Raw genomic sequence first — 14130 nt, 5'->3', positions numbered from 1 at the left:
GCTAGAAATCTTATACAAAGTTTTTTTTATGTCTTGCTTTCTCTTTGCCCTCTCAATAATACGTGCGGAGTGGTTAAGATTAATTGTTCGGGGTAAATTTTCACCGGGATCGAATTTCCTAGAAAATATTTCCGAGGGGAGTAGGTTTCTCCGTGGAGGTGGGACCAGATTTCTAAGCACTATTTAAAAACGATCTGAAATTAAATTACAAAAAAAAGTTTTTTCAACTGAAAGTAGGTAGCAACATCAAAACTTAAAAACAGAAATTATTACGTACAAAAATGGGGGTTACCCCCTCCTTAACACCTCGCTCTTTACGCTTAAGTTTGAATTTTGTCTCAATTCTTTAAGAATGACTCCTGAAACACAATGGCCGTTTAATCAAACAGTTCGTGGTAACGAACTGCAAGTAAGGAGCGACCCGGCTCAATAGTAATCGAAAGTCTAAAAAACGGAATCTTGATACCAATAGATACATCAGAAAAATAAGATTTTTATGTTGATTTCAAAATTTATAAGTTTTATCAAGTTTAGTCTTACCCATCAAAAGTTACGTGCCTGAGAAAATTTGCCTTATTTTCGAAAAAAGAGGGAAACAACCTCTAAAAGTCATTGAACTCTAAGGAAAATCAAACCATCAGATTTAGCATATCAGAGAACCCTACTATAGAGGTTTCAAGCTCCTATCTGCAAAAATGTGGAATTTTTTATTTTTTGCCATAAGAAAGATCACGGATGCGTGTTTATTTGTTGTTTTTTTTTATTTTCTTAGGGGTGATCGTATCGATCCAGTAGTCCTAGAATATCACGAGAGGGCTCATTTGAACTGAAATTAAAAGTTCCAGTGCCCTTTTTAAGTGACCAAAAAAATTGGAGGGCAACTTGGCCCTCTCCCACACTCATTTTTTTCCCGAAATCACCCAATAAATTTTTTTAGATAGCCATTTTGTTCAGCATAGTCAAAAATCTAATTAATATGTCTTTGAGGATGACTTAATCCAACACAGTCCCCGGGGGAAGGGCTGCAAGTTATAAACTTTGCCCATTGTTTACATATAGTATTGGTTATTGGGAAGTATACTGGTGTTTTCAGGAGGAATTTTTTTCTAGTGGGGGGTCGGGGTTGGAGTAGGGGATACGGGGGAGGATCTTTCAATGGAGGACATTTCCTTGGGGGAAGGAACATTTCCATGAAGGGGACGCCCGATTTCCCAGAATTATTTAATGTCTGTCTCTTTAAGAGACAGACAAGCAAAAATTGTAAATTGTCGTGTATTTACGATAATTTTTTTCCCTGAATTCATGGAAAATAAAAAAGTTTTGTTTGCTATAAATCATGACTTTTTACTAGTTTTTACTAGATTTCGGGAAATTTACTAGATCCTCTAAATTTCCTGGTTTTTGTTTTACTAGATCTAGTAAAATCCTACTGACGGTGGCAACCTAGATTCTAGAGCGTGTGGTGTAAAGAACTATTTTTTGGATAAAAAACCTGTTTTACATTGTGAGTAGTTTCCCAATAGACACTTATTTGTAGACTTTTTATAATCGGGTTATCTATGGTATGGTTATTTTGACCGCTGTGGTTTCCCCTGGGAACAATTATTTTAGGTCAGTGTTACCGATTGAAGGTTGCCAATAGAAGATTTTATTAGGCAAGTCCTATAAGCAAATTTCAACCTTTTATTAAGGTGCGTCAACAGTACCGCGTTATTTTCGGGATGTCGACGGAAATGGAGGACAAATTATTCTTGAATGCTGTGTTGAACTTTGTGAGGCGTAGTATGGGAAGAGGAGAAAAACTGGACAGAACAGTTAATAAAGGCGTCGGCTTTTTCACACCAGAAGAAATTCTGGAAGCCAAAGAATCGCTCCATCAACTAATGCAGTTTACAACACGCTGTAAAGTTCATGCAAAAGATGAAGAAAATTTACGGATATTTGCAGATGGATTCACCAAGCTCAAGTCAAGAAGACCAAATTGCCAACCTTTGCTATTGATTCTCCCTGATCAGTCCCAGCTACTAGTCAAACTACTGCAGGAACCATAGCAATTAAGGTGAATGAATTGTCTCGAGTTATCAAGAACCCTTTTGTTATTAATGCAAAGAAACCCATTGAATGGCCAAGCGCTTCAAATCAGCCTGATAAGCCCTCCTATTCAATCGTCCTGAAAAAATCTGCCCGAGTCGCTTGATACCCCGAGTGCTAGGAAGAGATTCGTAGATTCGGTTTTTGCGGCTACTAGTTACATATCTGAATTACGGAAAGTCAAATCGGACTGGATACTAATGGTTTGTTCAAAAGACACAGCTGAAACCATTGTTGAGTCAGTCAAGACCAACCAGCCACAGATTTCTGCTGCCATAAAGAGCCCTAACTATATTTGTGTAGTGAAACGGGTCCCCTCTGACGTATCAACGGATCAGCTAACTGTCCTAATCCCCAGAGCTACCAAGTTTGAACCGTTTGGCAGTTCCCGTACGTTCAAGGTATTTTTAAGCTGTGGATCGGAATTAGATAAATTTCTTAAGGACTCTATGAAGATCTATTACGAAAAACTACCCATTGAAGAATTATGTTTCTTATCTTGTCGTTGCTAACCACAACCAAGGCCACCTAGCTGCTGATTGCACCAATAGCCCTCTCTGCTTCAGATGTGGCGCGTCTGACCACGTCTCCAAAAAGAACGATGCAGAAAAATATACTCGTGCTATGTTTTACGTTTCGTGCAAGAAAGCGGGTCATACCTGCTATAGCGTGAAATGTCCGGGAACCAGCAAAAGGCAACTCATTAACATGCTGAATAACGAAACCTCTAATATTTCACTACTCTCTTGGAATATAAACTGAAATTTTACCGAGCGGTCTCTTGTGGTTGACCAGTCTGCTAGAACATTTCATCACAGAAGCTGGACTAAACCTACTAACTCTCACACCGTCCCACTCTGTGTTTTCCGTGTCTACAAAACGTTCATCTCCACGGGGCCGTCCGTCTGACGGTATTGCCACGCTGGTTAGCAACTGTCTCGCGTGCGAAGTATACGATGACAGTGACAATTTTCTTGCAACTAGATTAGATAGCCTAGATTAGATAGCTAAATTAGATGCTAGTTATAGATATGTACCTTCAAACTGATTACCCTGACGACAAATCTGATAGTGTTTTTGCTTTAAGTGATGCAAAACTAACCCGTTGCCTTAAAGAGCCAAGCGCGAGTCCCTTGAGTGCATAATCGTGGGTGACTTTAACTGTAATTTAGAAGTTGATATTAGTGCCCAAAACAGTCATCGTTGCATTCTAATAGGGATACTTGAGAACCACTTTACTATTCACTGGAAAAACCAGGACTTTTCGTATATCCACCAATCTGGTTCTACGTCCAATCTATACCATATTGCTAGCTCTAATTCTTTGCCGGTAAATGAGGTTCTTGTCCTTCCGAATAGTTTCACTTTGGATCATTTCCCAGTTCAGTGTATTATCAGTAGGCCTACCTTGTTTTCCGCTGCGAATAATTTGTCAGCATTCACTCAGGGGTGGCAGGAGGTTCCGGTTTGGCAAAAAAATGACAAAGAAAAGTTTCAAGATTCTTGTGATCTTGTGCTGTCAAAAATTCGCGTACTGTTTGACCTACTTATGAAATTCTCTCATCGTGATGAAAAAGATGCGCGGCTACGTCTTAATATTTATTACGCCGAACTGACCCATGCGCTTCTGTTTTCCGAATCTCAGAGTGTGCCCAAGTCCCGTGTCAAACAAAGAACTCAAGAAAAGGGATGGTCTTCTAACCCTTTATTACAACTAGCATGCAACCGAGCTACCTTCTGGCACGGAATTTGGAAAGAATTCGGTAGACCACGCTCAGGAGTAGTTAAAAAGATCAGAGTTGCATCTAAGCGTAAGTTTGGGAAGGAACTTGCTTGTCACCACGCACTGTTGAAATCTGAGCGTTCTGAAAAAGTAATTAAAAATCCTAATTTGTTATGGAAAATTTTTGATAAGAAGGAGAGGGCGGGTCCTGAGTCAGATATCCCATCTTTAACATGGATAAAATATTACCTTGATGAGTTTTCAGCTCCAAAACAGGATCTTAACATTTCTGTTCAAGAAAACATTTCATCCCTCCTATCATCAATTCCAGATACAGATTTCCTAGTTATCCAATCACAGGTAGCGTCCGCGATCCGACGGCTGAAAAAGAAGAAGTTGGCTGGCATTGATCGTGTATACGCTCTTCATCTTAGCCATTGCAGCCCGACTTTCATGGGACATCTAGCTCTTATCTTTCAGATGATCTTCACCATTGGACTCGTACCATCGGCATTCAATACTGGGTCACTTGAGCCAGTCCAAAAGAAAGGAAAAACTACTTCGGAATGTGCTTCGTTCAGACCGATCACAGTGGCACCAATGCTTTGAAAAGTCTTCGAACTTTTGATCATTGATGAAATCCAGGAAAAGTGCTGGACTTCCCCGTCCCAGTTTGGGTTCCAGAAGGGTCTTGGTTGCGGCCACGCCATTTCTGCTTGGGCTTCAGTTTTGATTGACGCTGATGAATCGAAGAAGTCCATTGTTATAGGTTTACATGACTTCTGCCGTACCTACGACTCACTTCTCCATGACCAACTCATTTTGGATATGGCAAAGAGAGGTGTACAGAAGGACATCCTACTACCTATTAAAGACATGTACGACCACCTACAGGCTGAACTCCTACTTCCTGGCCATGGTCGAGCCCTCACTGAATATACACCAGACGTGATGCTGTCCTACCGAGGGAATCGTGTAGTCCCAGTATAAAAGAGTGCTCGACAAGGATCAGTCACATCTCTTTATGCCTTTAATAACCGTATTATTGAGCCACAGTCTACTATCGAGACAACATGCAAAGCTCGTGGCATACACGTAACAATGATAGCATACACCGATGACATTCTGAACCCCAGCCATACAGTCGCAGGTACAGAGACCACCTTCTCCACACTACAATCAAATTACAGTCGCATTATCCTTGAACTTAACCTCCAGAAGTAGGAGATTCTTCTGTTCAACTGGCGCCAAGAAGAGGTCTCGTCTGTGAGGCTGGGAGAACTGTCTGTAGCCCCTGTCCCGAAAATTATTTACCTTGGTTTACTAATTGTAAAGGACCTCAAAACTATCCGCTCCCTTCTTATTGATCATCTCCGTAAACGCCCGGCTTTTGATTACAGTAGAGTAGTTTCATCTAAAATCCGTTTCAGCCATTTAATTCTCGCTCGACTTTATAACGCCGTATCCCTTCCCCATTTCCTATATCTAAGCCCATTTTGGAGAATGTTCCCCGAGCCAGAAAAAAAACCTCAGATCCGCATTTTTTAAGTATGCAAAGTTTTTGTTGTGGCTCCCGCCGTGGACAAGAAATTTGCACCTTGTTAAAAAATTTTAATATTGCGGACCCGATAGCAGCTATAATTGAACAAATTAAACGGTACAACGAGAAAGTTTGTTCCCAACCTTGGTACCGTTTGCTACGGCAGTGAATCGCTGTCCATTTAATTTTGTTCGCCCTAGTGCCTCGTCCTTTCTTTTTTCTTTCGTTTATACTTTGTCTGTGTCTTCCTTTTGTTGTAGACGGGCTATAAATAAATAAAGACTTAAATAAAAATGGGGATAGCCTTTCCTACCTCAAATCTAGGAAGTGGGAGTTTATAATTTTATCGTCGATTGCTTATTTAATTAGATTAGCTGTAATTGCGTTAACATTGTAATTGTTGCAATTCTAAATCAAATGATGATTTAGTCTCTCTTCCTAAGAGTCCAATTTATGTGACGCTGGTTATTCTCAATCTTGGTGTCAATTTTTCTCTGATAATATACTGCGTATATTACTAATAATTTAACTCTGTATTAATCATCCATTCTTTTCAGCATGTTGTTTTATGGAATGAAGTTAAAAAAAAAATCCGTTATTGAACAATTTCCTTGTTTCTGATATTTATGCATATCAGAGTAAATGAACCATTTGTTGAGAGTGATCTGAATTCAAGACCAGAGAACGAAAGTGTCGTTTAATTGTTTTATCGTCTCTTGTCATATTTAGACTAGTTGATATGATTATCTAATTTATATTTTAATTCACAAATGATTATTTGGTTGAATTTTTTACCAATTGCGGCTTGATGCAACGATGCTCATATCGCTTATGTTTGTTCAGTATTTGTGAGTTTAAAAAGTAAAATATGTTATGTACCTGCAGTGCAGTGTTTTTGTTTCTCGTCTTTGTAATTTGTTCGATGTGTTTTTTTTGTGTGTTTTTTTTTGTGTGTTTTTTCTTTTTTAGTGATACTCAGTCTTTTGTACCGTTTTTTGGACGGGTAATAAATAAATAATAATCATATATGCCCCCAGAGCAATACTTACAACGCCTGCCCCGGGCCCTGGGGGGCTGCGTCGACACAGGAGTTTTTGTTATCTGACCTTTGAGCTATTTTTAACAAAATGTCTACCTCAAATATTTTTATCAGATGTATTTGGGAGAAAGGGCTTGGAGGGGGCTAGTTGTCCTCCGATCACTTTTGTCTCTCAAAAAGGAAACTAGAACTCTCGATTTCTAATCGAACGAGCCCCCTTTGAAGTTTATACCAAGACCCCTTCTATATGAAGTGCCACTGGGAAAAAAACGAAATGGAGAGGGGGGGGGGGAGGCTAGCTGCCGTCCGATCAGTTTTGACTCTTAAAAAGTGAATTACAACTTTCAATTTCCAATCAAATAAGCCCTCTATGAAGTTTATACTAGCATCCCTTCCATAACAACCATATATACCCCCAGGGAATAACTGACAGCGCCTACCCCCGGGCCCTGGGGGGCTGTGTCGACATTGGAGTTTTTGTTATCTAAACTTTGAACTATTTTTAACAAAATGTCAATCTCAAAATTTTCATCAGATGGGTTTGGAAAAAGAAAGCGTGGGGGAGGGGGCTTGTTGCCCTTGGATCTCTTTTGACTATTATAAAGTAAGCTCCTACTTTCAATTTCCAATCAAATGAGCCATCTGTGAAGTTTAGCCCTCTCTCCTGGGCCCTGGGGGGCTGTGTCGACACTGGAGTTTTTGAATCTGAACTTTGAACTATTTTTAACAAAATGTCTATCTTAAAATTTTTATGTGATGCATTTAGGGCATGGAGGAGGGGGTGCTAGTTGCCCTCCAATCTCTTTTGACACTTAAAAAGTGAACAAGAACTTTGAATTTCCAATCAAGTGAGTCCTCTCCGAAGTTTATACAAGCATCCCTTCCGTAAGAGCTATATATCCCCCAAGAGCATTACTTACAACGCCTACCTCCGAGCCCTGGGGGGTTGCGTCGACACATGAGTTTTTCTTATCTGACCTTTGAACTGTTTTTAATAAAATGGCTATTTTAAAAATCTTATCGGATGGGCTTGGGGAAAAAAGGGTGTGTGTGGGAGGGGGCTAGTTGCCCTCGGATATCTTTTGACTCTTAAAAAGTGAACTTAAACTTTCAATTTCCATTCAAATGAGCCCTCTCTGAAGTCAATAAGAGAATCCCTTTCGTAAGAACCATATACGCCCCTAGGACAACACTTACAACACCTACCCCCCGGACCCTCGGAGGCTGTGTTGACATCGGAGTTTTTGTTATCCAATCTTGGAACATTTTTCAAAAAACTGGCTATCTAAAAATTTGTACCGGAAGGTCTGGGGAAAAAGGGCGTGGAGGTGATAGTTGTCCTTAAATCTCCTGACTCTTAAAAATTTAACTAGAACTTTCAAATTCCCTCTATGAAGTTTATACGAGCATCCCTTTCATAGGAACAATACATGCCTTTAGGGCATAACTTAGAACGCCTTCCCCCGGGCCCTGGGGGGTTGTATTGACACCAGAGTTTTTTTTTCCGACCTTTGAACTATTTTTAACAAAATTTCTATCTCCAAATTGTCATCAGATGGGTTTGGAAAAAAAAGGCATGTGGGGGGGGGCTAGTTGCCCTCGGATCCCTTTGGCTATTAAAAAGTGAGATCGAACTTTCAATTTCCAATAAAACGAGCCCTCTTTAAAGTTTATACGAGCATGCCTTTCATAAGAACCATATAGGCCCCAGGGCATAACATAAAACGCTTGCCCCCGGACCCTCGGGGGTTGTTTCGACACCTGAGTTTTTGTTATCTGACTTTTGAAAATTTTTAACTTAATGGTAATCTCAAAATTTTTATCGGATGCATTTGGGGAAAAAGGGGCGTGGGGGGGGCTAGTTGCCCTCTAATCTCTTTTAACTCTCAAAAACTGAACTAGAACTTTCAGTTTCCAATCAAATGAGCCCTCGGGGGTTGTTTTGACACCTGAGTTTTTGTTACCTGACTTTTGAACAATTTTTAACTTAATGGTAATCTCAAAATTTTTGTTGGATGCATTTGGGGCAAAAGGGGCATAGGGGGAGAGCTAGTTGCCCTCCAATCTCTTTTAACTCTCAAAAACTGAACTAGAACTTTCAATTTCCAATCAAATGAGCCCTCTTTGAAGTTTTAAGAACATTTATTCCATAAGAACCATATATTCCCCCAGGGCATAGCCTACAGCGCCTGCCCTCGGGCCCTGGGGGGCTTTGTTGACCCCGGAGTTTTTGTTGTATGGTCTTTTCGAAAAAAATGGCTATCTTAAAGTTCTTATTGGATGGATTTGAGGAAAAAGGGCTTGGATTGGGGCTAGGTGCCCTCCAATCTCTTTTGACTCTTAAAAGTGAACTAGAACTTTCAATATCCAATCAAATGAGCCCTCTTTGAAGTTTATACGAGCATCCATTCAATAAGAACCATGGGGGCTGTGTCGGGGGACCCTGGGGGGCTGCATCGCCGCCGGAGTTTTTGTTATATGATCTTAGAACTGTTTTTAACAAAATAGCTATCTCAAAATTTTTATCGGATGCATTTGAAAAAAAGGGCGAGGGGAAAAAGAGGGGCTGGTTACCCTCATATATCTCTTGATGCTTAAAGAGTGAAATAGGACTTTCAATTTCCAATCAAATGAGCCTTCTCTTAAGTTTATACGAGCATACCTTCCATAAGAACCATATATGCTCCCTGGGCATAATTTATAACCCTTACCCTGAAGACTGTGGGGGGCGTGTCCTGCTCAAAGATATAATTTCCAGAACTTTGAACTTTATGCCCACAGGGTATAACTTACAACCCTTGCCCTGAGGGCTGTAGGTGGGGGGGTGTCTTACTCAAAGACCTAATTTCCAGAATTTTCAACTACGTTGAACCAAATGGCTATCTCAAAATTTGTATTTGATGTGTTTTGGGGAAAGGTGGGCGTGAGAGGGGGGTGAGTTGCCCTCCAGTCACTTCCGACTATGGAAAAGAGCACTGGCCCTTTGAATTTCCAATCGAATGAGTCCTTTTGAAGTTTATACGACCAAGCTTTCTATAAAAAACTTTATATGCCCCCAGGGCATAATTTACAACCCGTGCCCTGAGGGCTGTGGGTGGAGTGTCCTCTTCAAAAACATTATTTCTTTCTGGAAATCAACTACGTGGAACAAAATGCCTATCTCAAAATTTTGATTGGATGTGTTTGGGGAAATGGTGGGCTTGGAGGGGGTGTTAGCTGCCTTCCAATCACTTTTGACACTTAAAAAGGGCACTAGAACTCTCGATTTCCAATCGAATAAGCCCCCTTTGAAGTTTATATGACGACCCCTTCCATATGAAGTGCCTCTGGGAAAAAAAATAAATAAACAAATAAATAATAATCAAACATTGGATCCGTGTGGCCTTTACTATAGGCAACGCTATAGCGTTGCCTCTGATCAGGAGTTAAGCAGGGTTGTGTTACATTCCCCTTTGTATGGATTATTTTGATGGACTTAGTCTTAAGAAGCACAGGAAAGGCAATGGGAGACCACGGAATCAAATATGGAGGAAATACTATCCTGGACATAGATTATTCTGATGGTTTAAGCATCCTAAATGAAGCTGTGAGAAAAATGAATGAAGTTATTGAGTTTTTGCGAGTTCAGGGTGCTAGAATCAAACAGTTCGTGGTATCAAACGTAAGTAAGGAGCGACCCGGCACAATGATAACCGAAACTCTAGAAAATGGGTTTTTGATACCAATAGATACATCAAAAGAATCATATTTCAATGCTGATTTCAAACATATAACTTCCATCAAGTTTAGTCCTACACATCAAAAGGTACGCGCCTGAGAGAATTTGACTGATTTTCAAAAAAAGGGGGTAAGACCCCCTAAAAGCTATAGAACCTTAATGAAAATCACACCATCATATTCAGAGCATCAGAGAACCCTACTGTAGAGTTTTCAAGCTCCTATCTACAAAAATGTAGAATTTTGCATTTTTTTTGCTAGAAGAAAGTTCGTTACGTAACTTAATTCGTAAGTTACGTATATTTATTACTAATAAAAACGTTCGTAAATAAAATTAAACAAGTTTTGAGAAAGCCATTTAACCAAATTAAAGTAAAATTAATATCAATTTTTTTTTTTAATTAATCATGTACGGTGAGCCAAAATCAAAAACCTGCATTAATTCAAAAATGTTCAAAAATTAAATAAAAAAACAAGCTTTCTTTAACTGAAAGTAAGGAACGACGTTAAAACTTAAAACCAACAGAAATTATTCCGTATATGAAAGGGGCTGTTCCCTCCTCAACGCCTCGCTCTTTACGCTAAAGTTTGACTTTCTCACAACTCTTTTTTTTTTTAACAATAAAAAACTTTAGCGTAAAGAGCGAGGCGTTGAGGAGGGAACAGCCCCTTTCATATACGGAATAATTTCTGTTCGTTTTAAGTTTTAATTTGAGAACAAAGGGGGAGGGGGGCAAATGCACTTACCCTAGGTCTCAAAGTTTAATTTTTTATTGTCTTTCTTTTTCCCAATGTGGGGGGGGGGGCATAGCGCCACGGCTCTTGTTTCACGGCAACCTTACCTACACCATTTTAGTTGTTGATCTCTGTGATGGTAAGCTGAGACAGGCTAGAAAAATGGTTCTAGAGACAGCCTTTGAAATAACTACTGGGGCCTGTAAGAAATATTAATGTGAATTGTTTTATTCAAGTAGGAAAAGAATGCAGATTACCGTTTTGGCTTCATTTTTAAATTGTGGTTTATTCAGGATTTTATAAAATCGTAGGATTTTGAAATGCCCTCTTTGGTATTTTAATCTAATAATTCAAAAAGCAGTGTCTTTACTGAAATTCGAAAAATTTTCTGTATCATAATTTCGAAAAAGTTGAAAAATCCTTCCCCAGCCCCTCAGAGCTGTATTCAGAGGAAAGATAGGGAGTTTATAAGATTTGGACTCTCCTCCTGCCAAAATCGAAACATCTCTCAAATTCGTAAACTTGACAAAAAGATGCAAGTAAAGATACAAGTGCTTGGAGGGGACCCTCCCCAGAACAGCGTCCCTGTCTGTCCCCTACCCGTACATTTTTACTGATTGGGTATGCCTACTCCATGAAAGGGGGTGACAGTCAGTCTTCCCTCTCACCTCTTCCTCCTTAGGTGCCAACGTGATTAATGTATTTTATTCCGCGCAAAGGTACCGAACCAAATAACGCTTTGTTCAGAAAACACTTAAGGAGTCCGACACTCGTTCCTTAAAAAATAATCTTGCAACATATTTTATTCTTACGCTATTTTTTCTTTTTTAATCTCTGTCATTTTACAGACAGTGTCCAGGGGGGGGAGGGATTTAGACCCTACTTACTTTTATTAAAAATAAAATTCAAAAATCACAAAATAATTATACCCGTTAGATTATTTATCTGAAATTCCACGCCCTAAAAATTTCCGCGCCCGGGGCAAGCGCATCCTCTATCTTCCCGCCAAGACCATCCCACCCTCTCGCCCCGAAACAAAATAACCCTCCGAACCAGTGTCGTCACTAGCCAAAATGCTTCGGTGGGGGGAGCAGGAGATTTTACCGACTGTTTTTGTCAATAATTAGCATGTCCGTTTCGAACACAATACGTAAAATCACTGCAAGAGTCGGTAAAACTGCTGCATTTACCAACCAAGATTTAGCTTTCGGTACATATCATGCCACTATTTTAATGCTCTTTATTTAACCAAATGGAAAGTTGTGGCACTATCTATAAAATCACGGTAGGAGTCGGTAAAACTGCTGAGTTTACCGACCTAGTCCGAAATTTCTATAGATGACGTGTCAGTATGTTCGTGGTCTTTATTGAACCGAACGAAGAATTTTTACCGAATTACTTTTTTACCGACTGACCAAAAACATTGAGGGTAGGCGTCCCCCCTCCCCCCATACGTTCCGGCCCTGCTCCGAACAAAAATCCTGGACACGGCCTTGATCACTGTCCTGTTTTGTCTCTGTGAAATTTGCTTATGCATCATTTAGTAACTTCCTAACTTTTGTTGACTCCCACCTTTGATGCATATTTCGATTCAGAAACAACAGTATGGTCTAGTATTATTTCAGAACTTTTCAAGAAAATATAATTACATGATGTAATTATATTTTCTCAAAAATAAGATCTATAAATTATTGAAATAAACGACTCACTGTTAGGCAAATAAAAAGGATTAAATTCTTTATCACTAAAAGAAAGGCAGTGTGAAAAGGAACTGAAATAGTTTTCTTTTTCTAGTCATTAATAATGGAAACTTCCCAATAAAGATATAGACGTCACGTGGTTCATTATGTCTTCAAGCAAGGAACTTACTAGTTTCTGCATTCAAAAGACAAGAAAATCAAATCTGATGCATCCATTTAGAAATACGATTAGATTCTTTTGTAATTAGAAATTTAGCCCCTTTGTATGGAATATAACTCTAGCTACAATCATAAATTTGAGCCATCTGGCATCCTTCACGGCTACGATGAAAAGATTTTTCCTTGCAGAAGAGTAGTAATTATGTGTGTTTTATGTAAGTAGAATGGTTGTTGTATATGTACGAATGGTGTTTTTAGAATATCTAGAATAGAAAAAAAATACCACCTGCTGCCAACAAGCCCTTTGGAGTTTACTTAGCAGGTGCGGCGAATAACTTCTATATGTATTTTTCAAATAAAATTATCTTATCTAAAGTGAATACATTCACAATTAAGCCCTTATTAGTCCCTGTTAATATATTTGTATTAAAGCTAAATTAGCCGTAAGAGGATTTATTTGTTTCATTTTCATTGTGTAATTTAGGACCTTTTTTTTATTAGTTATTTACTTCAAATGAAAAAAAAATCAATCTAGTTTAGTCGTAGAACAAAATGCACTTATGACCTGAATGTGTTATGTAATCTGCACAATCTAAATATTAACGTATTTTTTTTATCTGAAAATATAACCCTGGAAAACTGGGGATCTATTCAATACAGTTCCTTAAGTATATCTAAGGTAATGGAAGCGGTGTCGGATTTTTAGTTCCAAGAGAATTATACTGTATGCAAACGCAGATATTCATGTGCATTTGCTCCAGTGCTTCAATGAAATAGTTTGATACTGTTTTGTAATGGGCCAAAATTATATTTACAATTTCCCAACAAAGTTTTCTCTATTTATGGTGTTGCTGAAAATTAACCACCAAGTTTTATTGAAGGCAGAGATGGCAGAAAAACTAAAATATACAATAAACAGCATAACAGCATTGCCAACACATTACAACTGTACCGTTGTTGGTACAGCTCTGCTGCCTAGTTATTAGTGAAATGACTTTGTACAGTCTTCACCGGGCCACTTCCTACTGAAAGAGTTGTCGAAAAACTTCGGAAGGGGCTCATTCAATTGAAAATTGAGTTTTACTTCCTTTTCAATAGTAAAAAGGATGGGAGGGCAACCAGCTCCCGTCCCTCGCTTTTTTTATGTGTCTCCCCCTCCTCAACATTGATACAAAAATTTAGATAGTCATTTTGGGCAAGATAATCTAACGGTCGAGTAACTATGCTTTCAGGTATGGCATGAACCTCCCAACCCCTAGGACAAGGGTTGTGAATGATGTAAATTGTCCGTCGTTTAAATATGGTTTTTGTTATTGAAAAAGAGGGAGTTTGATCCTGGGTGTGCATGAAAAGACTAATAAGGTAAAATTTCTGGGAACGTTTAGGGATATGTTTTACAAAATTAAAAGAGACGATGTAAATCCAG

The 14130-nt window shown here is 39.0% G+C and overlaps 1 protein-coding gene across 3 annotated transcripts in view; it reads right to left on the bottom strand.

Moving 5' to 3' along the window:
- The window catches only part of LOC148944798 (thiamine pyrophosphokinase 1-like), a 64195-nt gene extending 50626 nt beyond the window's left edge, over window positions 1-13569 (bottom strand). Inside the window, exon 1 of one of the 3 annotated variants that reach the window (XM_089100048.1) lies at window positions 13520-13569. The gene's annotated coding sequence lies outside the window, so the exon portion shown is untranslated. Of the gene's footprint in view, window positions 1-5497; window positions 5620-12554; window positions 12617-13519 lie in introns of those variants that run through there. The other 2 variants (XM_089100046.1, XM_089100047.1) reach the window with 2 other exon arrangements.
- Window positions 13570-14130: the final 561 nt, after the last annotated feature.

This window comes from Artemia sp. Qi Xiang Cuo, chromosome 14 (genome assembly GCF_049724085.1).
Source record: "Artemia sp. Qi Xiang Cuo chromosome 14, ASM4972408v1, whole genome shotgun sequence".
In the NCBI taxonomy this organism is placed as follows: Eukaryota; Metazoa; Arthropoda; class Branchiopoda; order Anostraca; family Artemiidae; genus Artemia; species Artemia sp. Qi Xiang Cuo.
This window is presented reverse-complemented; position numbering and strand designations above follow the sequence as displayed.